This window comes from Equus caballus, chromosome 1, assembly GCF_041296265.1.
Source record: "Equus caballus isolate H_3958 breed thoroughbred chromosome 1, TB-T2T, whole genome shotgun sequence".
NCBI classification, from domain to species: domain Eukaryota; kingdom Metazoa; phylum Chordata; class Mammalia; order Perissodactyla; family Equidae; genus Equus; species Equus caballus.
The window spans coordinates 63,897,071-63,910,601 of record NC_091684.1 but is presented as its reverse complement, the minus strand read 5'-3'; the positions used below and the strand labels follow the sequence as shown (position 1 = coordinate 63,910,601).

General features: G+C 39.1%; 1 protein-coding gene and 1 pseudogene across 12 annotated transcripts in view; one reads left to right on the top strand and one right to left on the bottom strand.

Annotated features, from left to right (window-relative positions):
• LRMDA (leucine rich melanocyte differentiation associated) overlaps positions 1-13,531 on the bottom strand; it is a 1,071,617-nt gene that overhangs the window by 938,311 nt on the left and 119,775 nt on the right. The window lies entirely within an intron of this gene.
• On the top strand, positions 2,694-5,446 carry LOC100064335 (serine/threonine-protein kinase 16 pseudogene; annotated as a pseudogene).

Here is a 13,531-nt window from a genome sequence, read left to right as displayed (position 1 = left end):
GCAGTGATTCTTACACTTTAATGTGTCACAAATCACTTGGGGATCTTGTGAAAGTGAGGATTCTGACTCATTAGGTTTGGGTGGGGCCCACAATTTGGCATTTCTAACAATTCTCAAGGGATGCCAACGCTGCTGGTCCACAGACTACACTTAAAAGACCAGGAGGGAGTGATGAATAGGTGAAAATGTGAAGGTAGTGAAGGGAGACAACTCTTTCAGGAAGTTCAGTAAAAGAGAAGGAATGAGCGATGGGATAGGTAATACGGCTTGTGAGTGCTGTAGGAATTAAGAATCAGAGGAAGAAAGAATCAATAGCGCTGTTTTTAAAGAAGTTCTCTGTCCTAGAAGCTCAGTCTGAGAGCTCTGATAAGTGTGCTATGGGAATTCAGTCTACGATTTCAGTTCCTCTGTCCTTTAATCTTACTTGACCCAAGTGATATAAAGTTTAAAGCTAAGTAGGAAGTATAGAGTTTGACAATCAAGATGGTCAGCAAAAGTTAACATACCTCTCCATGATCCTAATAATTTGCTGGTTAAACATCCCATTAGCTGCCCCATTCTCCTTCCAAGACACTCCCTGACTAGAGGGCTGCTCCTACAATGCAGTTCTCTCTCATACTTCAGCTCCAAGCCTCCCCAACTCATCCACACCTGTTTGATTAAGACTTAGCCTCTGTTGACAGATTTTTATCTTTGGAAATGCCCCTGCCTGTCCCAGAAAGCACAAGTTAAGCAAAGGATTAACTAACACACTCTCAACTGATACAGTCAAATCAGCATCCAGTTAAGAGGCAGAAAACAATTTCAGGTAAGCACACTCAATGAACTGCTGCCGAGATGCCTCCAATAATCCCCCAGTGAAAGAACTCAGCATTCAGCCCCTGTCCCCTGACAACTGCCTTTGTGCTTTTAAATGGATACTCTATTCATGAAAGAACTTTAATATCATCTTGATACACCCTAGAAAACAAAATCATCCCTCCAAACCCACAAAGAATGTCTGACCTGCCAAGGTCACATGATGGTCCCAGCAAGTCAGAACTACACAGAGAAATCTCCCCATTAAAGTGGTGCCAGAGCTTTTGCTTCTAGAGTTCACTAGAAAATGTTTGTGAACCCTTTCCGCTCCTTGAAATGGATCAATCAGAATGATCAAATGAATTGTTTAGAAAGAGGTTGCTATAGGATGAGACCTAAAGTATATTAAGATAAAAATATCACGTTATCCTAAATGGACCACTTTAAAAGGGAGAGTTTATAGGCAAAAATCATCTTTCCTGACACTTATGCAAAATCATGGAATCACAGAATCTTATAATCTAGAGAGGTCCTTACAGATCAGCAGAGGAATCATCTATGAAGCTTGTTGAAACTGTAGATGCCCAGGCTTCACCCCACGCCATGGACTTGTGGACCCAAACTCTCCAGGGGTGTTCAATGTATTCATTTTATTTATAAGATCCAGAGAAGTGACTTTCCTAAGAACATAGATGTTTATTGTATAGTAATACTCCACCTCATTTCAAAAAGGATCTAAGGCAGAAGTCATGTGGTTGATAACAGTGCTATCAATGACTGAATATAGGCCCTTAAATAGGATTCAAGTCAATGAAGACTCTGAGGACTAAGTTTATGTTATCCAGTGCAAAGTCTTATTGAAACACAGAGAGTTTTGCTCTCTTGTTAGAGTACCTGCAAATAGCTTTCTTCTCTCAAAGGAAATAGAATTCCATTGTGCCAACATCTCTTGGTCACACTTAAGTCCCAAAATTGCTTTACATAGCCTAATTTTCAGGGAGGTGCTTTAGAAAGTTTTTAGTAGATACTAGGCAAATTAGGCAAGGAGGAAAAGAAGGACAAGAAACTATGTTGACCATCATCTAATTTACTTCTTTTTTTTCCAAGTTGGAGGAATATGTTTCCCAGTCCTTTCTCTGGTGGAGGGTTGTGGGGGCATAAGTGCTGTTTGCCCAATGAAGCAGTATACTGCATACCCCCTCCTTCATCAGAGAACTTAAAACATGCCATTGTGCTGGCTGTATCCTCTTTAGACACCACTTAATAAAGTCACTCACACTAGGCCTCCTGCATGTTAGCCTGAAAGGACACATCAAAACATCTTGTCCTTGAAACCTCTTTGGGGCCCAGATGGAAGACAGTTGGACTTAACAAATCAACACACAGCTCCATATATTATATGGCCTTAAAGCGGGGGAAAGGAGAGCTCAGTGAAAACAGTAACAATTTGCTTAAAGATGGACAGGATGCAGCCAGGCGAAGCAGGAGAAAGACACATAGGCATTTTCCCCCATGCTTCAATCCCAGCTCCAGCTGGTTCTCAGCATTGAAGCAGAGCCAGATCTAGCTCTGTCTGAACTGCAGTGTTGAATCAGGCCAGAAAATCTGGACAAACCAGAACCCATGCCTCACGTCTGCTCTAAATAGCTCATTTTCTTTTATCTGGTCTACGAGTATCAATCTTGCAGGGCTAGAACATGGGTTTCCACAGCCACACTGTCTCCACAAATCTCACAACCATTTAAAAAAAATCCCTGTGAACTAAAAAGTCAGGCTTTATAGGTCCCATTTCAGTCAGGTGTTCAGTCTATTAACATTTACTGTAATTAAAGATATGGTTTAAGTCTACCATGTTACCTCTATTTTCTCTGTCTCTTGTATTTTTTGTTCCCTTGTGCCTCGTTTCCTACCTTCTTATAGAGTATTTTCTTAGAATGTCATTTTAATTTATCTATTAGTTTTTAAGCCATATCTCTTACATTACTTTTTATGAGTTGCTCCAAGATTACAATATACATTCTTCATTTGTCACACTCTGCTCAAATACTGTACAACCTCCTGTAAAATGAAAACAATTGTGCCACCATAGGTGTCCATTATCCCACCCCCAGACTTACGCTGTAGCTGTCATGTATGCTACCTCTACTCACACTATAAACTCCAAAATACAATATTAGAGTTTGGGGTTAAACCCTCACATATATTGTAAAGAAATTAAGAGGAAAAATAGTCTTTTTTTTTACCCATATATTTATCACATCTAATGTTCTGCTTGCTTCCTGAAGACGTTTCCATTCTTCAGCCTGTAGAAATGCCTTTATCGGCTTCCAGTCCCTGGTGCTTCCCTGCGGCCCGAGCCAGCATGATCCACTGGGCCTTCAGGGCATCACCTGGAGGAGCCCACTCAACCTGGATGCACCCTCAGACCGGCTTTGAGGAGGATGACTGAGACACTATGGGCCACACACTGTGTGTCTGCTCTCGGGGAACTGTCATCATTGACAATAAGCGCTACCTCTTCATCCAGAAACTAGGGGAGGGTGGGTTCAGCTATGTGGACCTAGTAGGGGGGTTACATGATGGACACTTCTACACCCTGAAGCGAATCCTGTGTCACGAGCAGCAGGACCAGGAAGATGCCCAATGAGAAGCAGACATGCATCGCCTCTTCCATCACCCCAACATCCTTCACCTTGTGGCTTATTGTCTGAAGGAGCGGGGCGCTAAACATGAGGCCTGGCTGCTGCTACCTTTCTTCAAGAGAGATACACTGTGGACCGAGACAGAATGGCTCAAGGACAAAGGTAACTTCTTGACTGAAGATCAAATCCTTCAGCTGCTGCTGGGTATCTGCAGAGGACTTGAGGCCATTCACGCCAAGGGTTATGCCTACAGGGACATGAAGCCCACTAATATCTTGCTTGGAGATGAGGGGCAGCCAGTTTTAATGGACTTGGGTTCCACGAATCAAGCATGCATCCACGTGGAGGGCTCCCTCCAGGCTCTGGCCCTGCAGGACTGGGCAGCTCAGGGGTGCACCATCTCCTACTGGGCCCTGGAGCTCTTCTCCGTGCAGAGCCACTGTGTCATCGATGAGGGGACTGATGTCTGGTCCCTAGGCTGCGTGTTATATGCCATGATGTTTGGGGAAGGCCCTTATGACATGGTGTTCCAGAAGGGTGACAGTGTGGCCCTTGCTGTGCAGAACCAACTGAACATCCGGCAGAGCCCCAGGCATTCTGCAGTGATGTGGCAGCTGCTGGCCTCGATGATGACTGTGGACCCGCAGCAGCGCCCTCACGTTCCTCTCCTCCTAAGTCAGTTGGAAGCACTGCAACCCTCAGCTCCAGGCCAGCACACTACCCAAATCTGAATAAACCAGTGGCCACATTGAGAAGGTGGCCCCTGTGCCTTGGAAAGAGGCTCCTATCCTTCATTGCAATCTGTCCACTCTATCCAGGACTGCTCTCTTATAGTTGGGGTGAGAGCAGAAGCAGAAACAGAAGACTGAGCTGCCCCCAAGAGCAAGAACTGGACAGGGGGCCTGACTGAGCTGGGGTGGGAGGGGGGATGGGGAAAGGGAAACTGATAGAATATGTCAAGGCTCTGAGCAGGACTGCTGAGCTTCCATCATGTCTGCTCCAACTCTGGGAGCAGGAGAATGTATTAATAGAATAAAGTGAAAACAGCTTGGTGTAGATAAAAAAATAAAAAAAGAAATGCCTTTATCCTGTCTTAGCATGCAGGTCTCATAGTGATAAATTATCTTAGTTTTCTTCTCTGTGACAATGTCTTTATTTCAACTTCATTCTTGGATATTTATGCTGGATAGAGAATTCCGGATTCACAAAGGTTTTTTTTCTCTTCTTCTGTAAGCCCTTTAAAGATGTCCTACTGTCTTCTGACCTGCATTATTTATGGTAAGATGCTAAGGTAATTCAAGTTGTTCTCCTGTAAGCAGTGTGCATTTCTCTCTAGTCATTTTCAAGATCTTTTTCTTTATCTTTGTTTTTTTGGAAGTTTAACTAAGATGTGCCTAGATGTGATTTGCTTTAAATTAATCCAGCGTGGTGATCACTGAGCTCCTTGCATCTGTAAATTTACATCATTCATCCAATTGGGGATATTTTCAGCCATTTTTAATTATTTTTTTTACCACATTCTCTCATTTCTCCTTCTGGGACTCTAATATGTTAGAAATATATTAGAACTTTTAATATTGTGCCACAGGTCCTTGTGGCTCTGCTTACTTTTTTTCTTTTCTCTTTCTTAAGACTGAATAATTTCTATTGGTCTTTAATTTCTGACTCTCTCTCTGTCATCTCTATTCTACTGTTAAGCTCATCCAGTGATATTTTTGTTTGATATAATTTTCAGTCCTAGATTATTATTATAATACTATTATCAAAATAAAATAATACTGTTTCTCTTCTGAGATTTCCTATCTTTTCCTACATTGTGAACATATTTCCCTTTATATCCTTCAGCCTATTTATAATAGCTACTTTAAAATCTTTGTTTGCTATTCCATCACCTGGGTCACCTTGGGGCTGGTCTCTTGATTGCTTTCATAATGAAATTAGTAATTTTAGGTTGTATCCTGGATGTCTTGAATGATATGTTGGAGAAATTCTGGATTCTGTTAAGTTTCTCTGAAGATCATTTTTTTAAAGCACGTAGTTAACTTGGCCAAAAGCAAACTGCAAAACACTCTCTCCCCTGAGGTATGCAGCAGTTCAAATTTCACTCCAATTGTTTTACCCTTACTAATGTGGAATTACCCTATTCATGTGGTTCAGGGTCCAACTATAGATTTGGGCAGATTTTTATTGATGGAATTTGGGGTCCACTCACTGGTTCACTCCTTTCAGGGATTCCCCTCTTTCTAGCAACTAAGGTTGCCCTGAACCTGGGTCTCTGATTAATCAAGTCAATAAAAAGTGTGCTTTCTATTGAGAGTTGGCCTTCCCACCTGGCATAGACTGAAGCCTGCTCTCAAGATAAAACCTGCAGAAAATGAGAGATTCATCCTATGCTTTTCCCTTCCTTCAAGTGCCAACTCCCCCTCCAAGAGCTGCCTGCTTCTTCCTCCCTTAGGAATCATGTAATTACTAATATAGTTGCTCTCTGGTTTTCTTTACAACTTTCCTACCAGGCAATAGAGAGCAGACAGCTGAGGACCCACCAAACTCTTCTCATCAGGATCAGAGACTGTCCCTCTGCATCAGATATACATGGACTCTAAAACCCAAGCCCCGGGAGAATGACTGGAAGGGACCATCAGATCATCCTATCCCACTTCTTATCAGGGCAGGAATCCCCTCCACACTGGCTAATTGGAGAGATTCTGCTTACATATCTCTACTAACAAGAGCACACAACTTTTGGGAGACATAAAAAGAAAATTAAATGACCCAGATATGTTACATACTTCCACTCTTTTCATCTACTTAACAATGCTTTAAGGAAGGTATTATCATCTCCATTTTACAGATGAGGAAACTGGGCCTCAGAGAAATATGCTAACTTGTTCACAGTCTCTTAGCTAGAAAATGGTGAAGCCAGGATTTGAACTTTGATCACTACAAATCTAAAAGCTTACATCCTTTGCACATTGTCCATTCCATCCTCAATGGTTTTGTATATTGGCAAGTTCTTTCTTATATTAAACCGAATTTTGTCACCTTACAATTACCATCATTGGCCATAATTCAAATTGTGAGCGGAATTCTATTCCTTCTCATGGTATAGAAAATCACAAGAGAATATCATTCTCTCACTAAAAAGAAAAAGCCAGATAATCTACAAAATCATAACTTTTCTCTAACCCATCAGAGAACTGCTACTGCAAGACAAGTGAGTGAACTGAATTCCAAAGTATGACTTGTCCCTCTCCAAGGGGAGACAAGACACACAAATTGTTTCACCTTTGGCAGAGGACAAGTTGAAGGGGTAGCCATCATAAATGTAAGTAAGAAGAAAACAGCTGAAATTTTTAACAAATTTGTTAATACTAAATGTGGGAAAGCCAGAAAGATTAGAATTTCTGACAGTCTTGGAAACTCTGTACTTGCTCATCACTTTTTTCCCATAGTGCTCACAAGAGAGATTAAGATCAAGTGAGAGACATAAGAAAACCCCCTACATTGTGGACAGGCGTAAAATCTTGCCTACTTCCAGAACTTTCTCTCATAAAAAACAGAAGTCATAAGCCATTAAGGAGGAACATCCTCAGGTAAAGGTAAACTGCCACTAATGGAGAGCTAGAAGCAAAAGATGTCTGCTCCTGAGGGAAGGAGTATAAAAACCTGTTCAAGTAGGGCAGAGGCCTGCTACTACTGGAAAAGGGACAGGAAACGCTCTCTCACCCAAGAGGCCCCACTAATATGAGACAGAAAAAGATTCCTGCCTGGGACCTATGCACACAGGACCTCCCTAAGACTGAGACTGGAGCAGGAGAAAAGAGAAACCCTACCACCACCAAAGTCTCACAGTAATAAACAACAGCAGTCTAGCCATCAAAGAGGGGCAAGGGCATGGACAGAGGCCCAGTTTTTAGTGTAGGAATGTGGGACCAGCTGAGAGCTGAGGATGGAGTGGGAACATGAGTAAAACTCTTTCTTTCTCCAGGCTCCCCACTAAGCACAAGGTAGCAGCAAGACACCAGTAGAAGAATTTGAAGTCTATCTTACAACAAAACTTATATCCAGCTCCATTACTCCATTATCTACTAACTATATTGAAACTATATTGAACTATCTATCCACACTAACATCCCAACAGAAGCCTCTCCATTTCCAGGTATTTCCATACTATTTACCTCAGTCTCTACTGTTCTTTTATACAGATTGTCCAGAATTTAATCAAAAATGATATGACATGCAAAGATCAAAAAAGTAAAAATAAAAGACTCGTGGTCAAATGGTAGTCAATGTTACCAGAACCAGAGGTGATGCACATGTTGGGATTAACAGAGATTTAAAATAACTATTACTAATTTGTGTTTTTTTAAGCTAGAGGAAAAAGCGAACATCATGTATGAACAGATGGGTGATTTCTGGAGAAAAATGGAAATTATAAAAAAAGAGTCAAATGAAAATGCTAGAAATAAAAAGCATGATAGAGAGGAAAAATTCCTTCAATAGGCTTATCAGCAGACTGGACACAGCAGAGAAAATGATTCATGAATTTGAATGTAAGTGAATAAGAAATTATCCAAACTAATAACAAAGAAAAAGGTGGGAAAACAAAACAGAGCAACAAAGAGCTATGGGATGATAGCAAATAGCATAACACATATTTGGAATTCCAGAAGAAGATGAGAGAGGAAAGGAAGCAGAAAAAATGTTTGAAGAGACAATAGCCAAGAATTTTCCAAAATTAATTAAAAACATCAAACCACAGTTCAAAGAACCTCAGAAATCCTCAAGTGGGAGTGAGGCGGGACCTTGGCACATCATAATAAAACTGCTAAAAACCAAAGATAAAGTCTTGAAGGTAGCCAGAGGAAAAAAGAAATATATACAGAAGAATAAAGCTGAGAATAACATCAGATTTCTCAAAAGAAAGAATACAAGGCAGAAGAAAATGGAACAGCATCATTAAAGTACTGAAAAAAATAACTGTCTACAAGGAATTCCATTCACAGCGAAATTATCTTCTAAAAATGAAGGTGAGACAAAGAATTTTTCAAACAAAAACGGAGAGAATTCATTGCCAGCATACCTGTACTAAAAAGACATTAAAGAAAGTTCTTTAGGCAAGAGTTTAGTACCAGAAGGAAATCTGGATCTATATAAAGAAATAAAGAGTTCCATAAATGGTAAAAATGTGGGTAATATGACAGACATTTTTTCTTAATTTTAATCTCCTTAAAAGATAACTGGCTCTGCAAAATATATTTAATTTGCAAACAGATTAAACTAGAAAAACCTAAAACAGACTTTTAAATTTCCTTTTAAAATAAGCAAATAGAAAAACATTTCCCCTGATTTAAAAAAAAAAGATAACTGCTGTATAAAGTAAAAATAGTAACAATGATCTGAGGGGTTGTAACATATGCAGAAATAACGTGTAAAACAACAATAAAACAAAGGATAGGAGGGAGGAAATGAAAGTATATCATAGTAAGATTCTTAAACCATTCATAAAGTGGTATATTATTTGAAGATAAACTGCAATAAGTTAAAGATATATACTATACACCCTAAAACAACCACTGGAAAATTTTTAAAAGGAAAAAGACTTTTTAAGTCAATAATGGACATAAAATAGAATCATAAATATATACAAATAATCTAAAATAAGGAAGGACAAGAAGGAAATAGGAACAGAGAACAGAGGGAACAAATAGAAAACAACCTGAAAATGTTAGATTTCAAACTACATTGATAATTATATTAAATGTAAATGGCCTAAACATTCCAAGTAAAAAACAGGAATCATCAGATTGGATATAAAAAAAATTCACTATAAATAAATATAAAGAGATACATTAAAAGCAAACGACAGAGATACCACATGGGAGTGGATATCTCTGTAATAATATAATACAAAGTAGGCTTCAGAACAAGGAATATTTTCAGGCACAAAAAGAGTCAATTCATCAAGAAGACATAAGAAATATGTATGCTTCTAACAATAACAACAGAGTTCCAAAACACATAAAGAAAAATCTGATCAAACTGAAATAAGAAACACACACAAAAAAACACAATTGTATTTGGAGATTTCAATACACATCTCAGTAATTTATATAAAAAGTAAACCAAAACATCAGTAAGGATATAGAAGACTTTAACAATGCTGTGAACCAACTTGATCTAACTGACATTTACAGAAGACTCCAACCAACAATAGCAGGATCCACATTCTTTTCAAGGGCCCCTGGAACATTCTCCAATATAGACTATTTTCTCAGGAAATGTTTATGGCTGCTTTATGCATAATAGTCAAAACCTAAACAATCCAAACATCTATCAAATGATGAATGTGCCAGTATATTGTGGTACATCCACACAATGGAATACTATTCAACAATAAAAAGGAATGAACTGCTGATAGATGAAACAACATGGATCAATCTCAAAAGCATTATGTTAAGTGCAAGAAGCCGAGCACAAAAGGCTACATACTATATGATTCCATTTTTATGACATTCTGGGTAAAGGCAAAGTTATAGAGACAAAAATTAGGTCAATGTATGCCACGGGCTAGGAACAGGGAAAGGAGACTGGCTGAAAAGGAAGCACCAGGGAACTTTTCAGCATCATGGAAATGTTCTAGCTTGACTGTGGTGGTGGTTACATGACTGCACACACGTCAGAAATCATCTAATTGTTCATTTAGAGAATTTATTATATGTAAATTATGTATCACTAATCTGACTTTTTAAAATAAAAAATAAACTAAAATACTGTCACCCAAGATAGAAAATAGTAGAAATAAAATAAGCTCATAACAATAATAATAATAATAACAAACTCTTAATGTGTTTAATAAGATCAACACAGGCCTTGACTTACTTCACTGGAAAAGACTTTTAAGGAAATACTTCATCTTATTGCCTAACACAGAATTTTACTGAGGCTTCATCACAAATAGGCCTGCACAACAAGGTATACATATTTCCAAATGCATACCTACATCTCTTTCATGGCCGAGAGACCAAAGAGATAAATATTACAGATTTCAATAACATGAAGGTATATGAAAATTCATTTTCGTTTTTGTAATGAACCACCCAGCATCTGGTTCTGCGTTGTCCCCCTTAAGAACTCAGAGCATTCAAAAGGGAGTTCTGGGAAGCAGAAGATCACCTGGGCAGGCTTTGTTGAGAAGAGTAACTCCTTCACTGCCCTTGCAATGTTTAAGATATTGTGCGCTATCCAGGTCAGAGAAATGTAGTTAGCAGGAAAGAAAGCCTAGGTTACATCCTAGACTGCTGGGTCCACCCCAGAGTATAAAAATAAGAGTTCCTAAATCTTGGATGGGGTAGATGCTCCCAGATCTCTTCCTTGGGCAAAGCCAAGGCACAGAGGGGTCTTTCCTGCATAGAAAGAAGATGTTAGCTAAAGCTGCCAGAGCCTTGCTGGTTCTTGCCAGGGAAAGTCAATGCTGGACACTCTTCATCACTAAAAGTTAATCTGCAAAAATATTAAATGCCATCCTGCTCTGAAGAGTCGTCTTTGGAAAAGTTTACAATGTTGCTACCAAACCCAAAATAACTTTCTTAATTACCCTTTAAGGGCTCCTGACAGGCCACCTCTAGAGAAATATTTTTCCTCTTGAGTGTTTTTTTTCTTTTAAATGCTGTCTTTCACCACTGTGTTTATACTTGCCACGAAGATACAGCATGATTAATGCAGAAAAAATAAATACGAAAAAGCTTACAATCAAATTAAGGAGAGCACTTGATAAAATGAGCCTTCTTCTTATGAGTAATTTGAAAGAATAACTGTTTTTCATTACAACCTCCAGCAGGTCCTACATAAACCAAGTGAGCTGTGGTTCAAGAAAAGGTCCAAAGGAGGACCCATTCACGGTGTGGATAAATCACAATTGTGACCATAGACCAGGCTTCTATCTTTTTTATCCCCCTTAATAAATTGGGCTTAACCTGAAACTCCAAGAAAGTTAATTTATAACAGCCATTTTTTTTTTTTTTTTACATCACAGCTCACCTTTCTTTTTCTTTTAAATTTAAACCATTACGACAAATGGAGATTTATTATATACTATAAACACATGTGGCTTAAGAGCTGGTATTTAGTCTGGAAACTCAGATGGGGCAGCAGGCTGCTGGTGCAGTCAGGAAATACCACGTGACATTTCTGATAAAGATGAAACACACACACATTCCATAGTGCTTACTGTGGCCACTGTGGTTTTGGCCATTGTGTGGGCATCACAGATCCAGTGCAGGCTGTGAACTGAAAGATGATTCAGGCAGGCCAGGGAGAGGCACTGTCAGAGTGGCATTCACACAAATCAGTGCTAAAATCTTCACAAGGACAACTAGAGCTTTTAATTAGAGACGAGCAAAGAGACAGCTTCCCAAGACACTTCTCCAACCTGGGCCTAGTCTCATCCTCCTTATCTGCTCTTGACATAACCCTGCAAGTGGTTCACGTGTTTTGGTATGGAGACAATTGGTAAGGCTGCAGAGAATCATCCTAGAACATCGGGGTGGGTTCACCGATGAGTAAATGGAATCTTGGTGGAAGGTGGGTTGGGACTCTTATTTCCCACCACACCAGGACTGGGATGAGACTCCTGACCTTCTTCTCCATTCTCTTATCCAGGCTGAAATGACCTGTTCCCTCTCAACTAACCACTCTTGTAATTTCTCACTGGCAATGAGTACTAGGTGATTCACTAGCTAAGCAAGGTTCCCTGGAAGGTAATATTAACTGGTGGTTAAAGACACGAACTTTGGAGTCAATCCCGGCTCTGCTACTTCCCAAATTGTCTAAACCCCAGTTTTTCCATCTGTAAAATGAGAATACTAATAAGTACCCCCATGTGTCTGCTGGGAGGATTCAGTGAAATAATGTGTAAATCACACAGATGGCTATAACACATTATTAAAAATTTATAGATTCTCTATCATAATCTAATCAGTCACAGAATAATACAATAATTAACAGCTATCATTATCAATATTATTAATAAACTTCCCATATGTATAGGTTTTCTCTCCAGAACTACAATAAAAGTTTCTTGAGGGCAGAACCTCCATCTTTACTCATCTTTTGCTTTTGCTTATAGTTCCCAGGCACAAGCAACTTACTAATAAATACTGGTTGACCACATCAATCCTATTATTCAAAAAAAAAAGCACACCAGATGGGAAGGGGGTTGGAGGGTGGGCATAAGGGATAAAGGGACACATATATATGGTGACTGACAAAAAATAATGTACAACTGAAATTTCACAATGTTATAAACTATTACGACCTCAATAAAATTTTTTAAAAGGATTTCTAAAATAGAAACTAGTAAAAATACAGATAAAAAGGAAAATTAAAATCATCCGTGATCCCAAAACTAGAAAGAACCAGTTAATATTCTGATGTATAGTTTTCTGTTCTTTTTTCTATGCATACACATTTATTTTAAAGTACAATTGGGATCCATAGTGTATAAACTGTTTTATAACCTACATTTTTAACTTAAGAATAGTTCATGGATATATTCCTCTACCATTAAACATTCTTCAAAAATGTCACCTCTGAAGGCAGCATGGTATGCTATCCTATGGTTATATCCCCCATTGTTCTCGTCCACCATCTTGCAAATGGAGAATGCCTGTGGCACTAGAGCTCAGTGAGACCGCTGACACCAGAAAATGTGTGTAGAATCACCTGGCACTATGCCTAATACGGTCAACACTCAGTAAATGTTCTCTTATTCCTCCTCTGTGTGTCTGATGTCTTCAAAGAAACTTCATGAAAGATTCCCACTCTCACCATGAAATAATACTTTTCAGCAATTAAAGAACTGAACCCCAAGACCATCCCCATAAATAATCTTCTCCTTTCCTCTACTTCCTAGCACAAGATTTTAGATCATAACAAGAGTCCACATGAATTTCATGGTCATTATAAATGATAACCTTACTTACTTATTCCTGTGTCCTTCCAGAATCCAGAGCTCTCAGACTGGAAATTTTGTCACTAAAACGTTTCTCTAAATATTTCAGACTTCCCAACCAGCCTTAAGTTCTAGACCG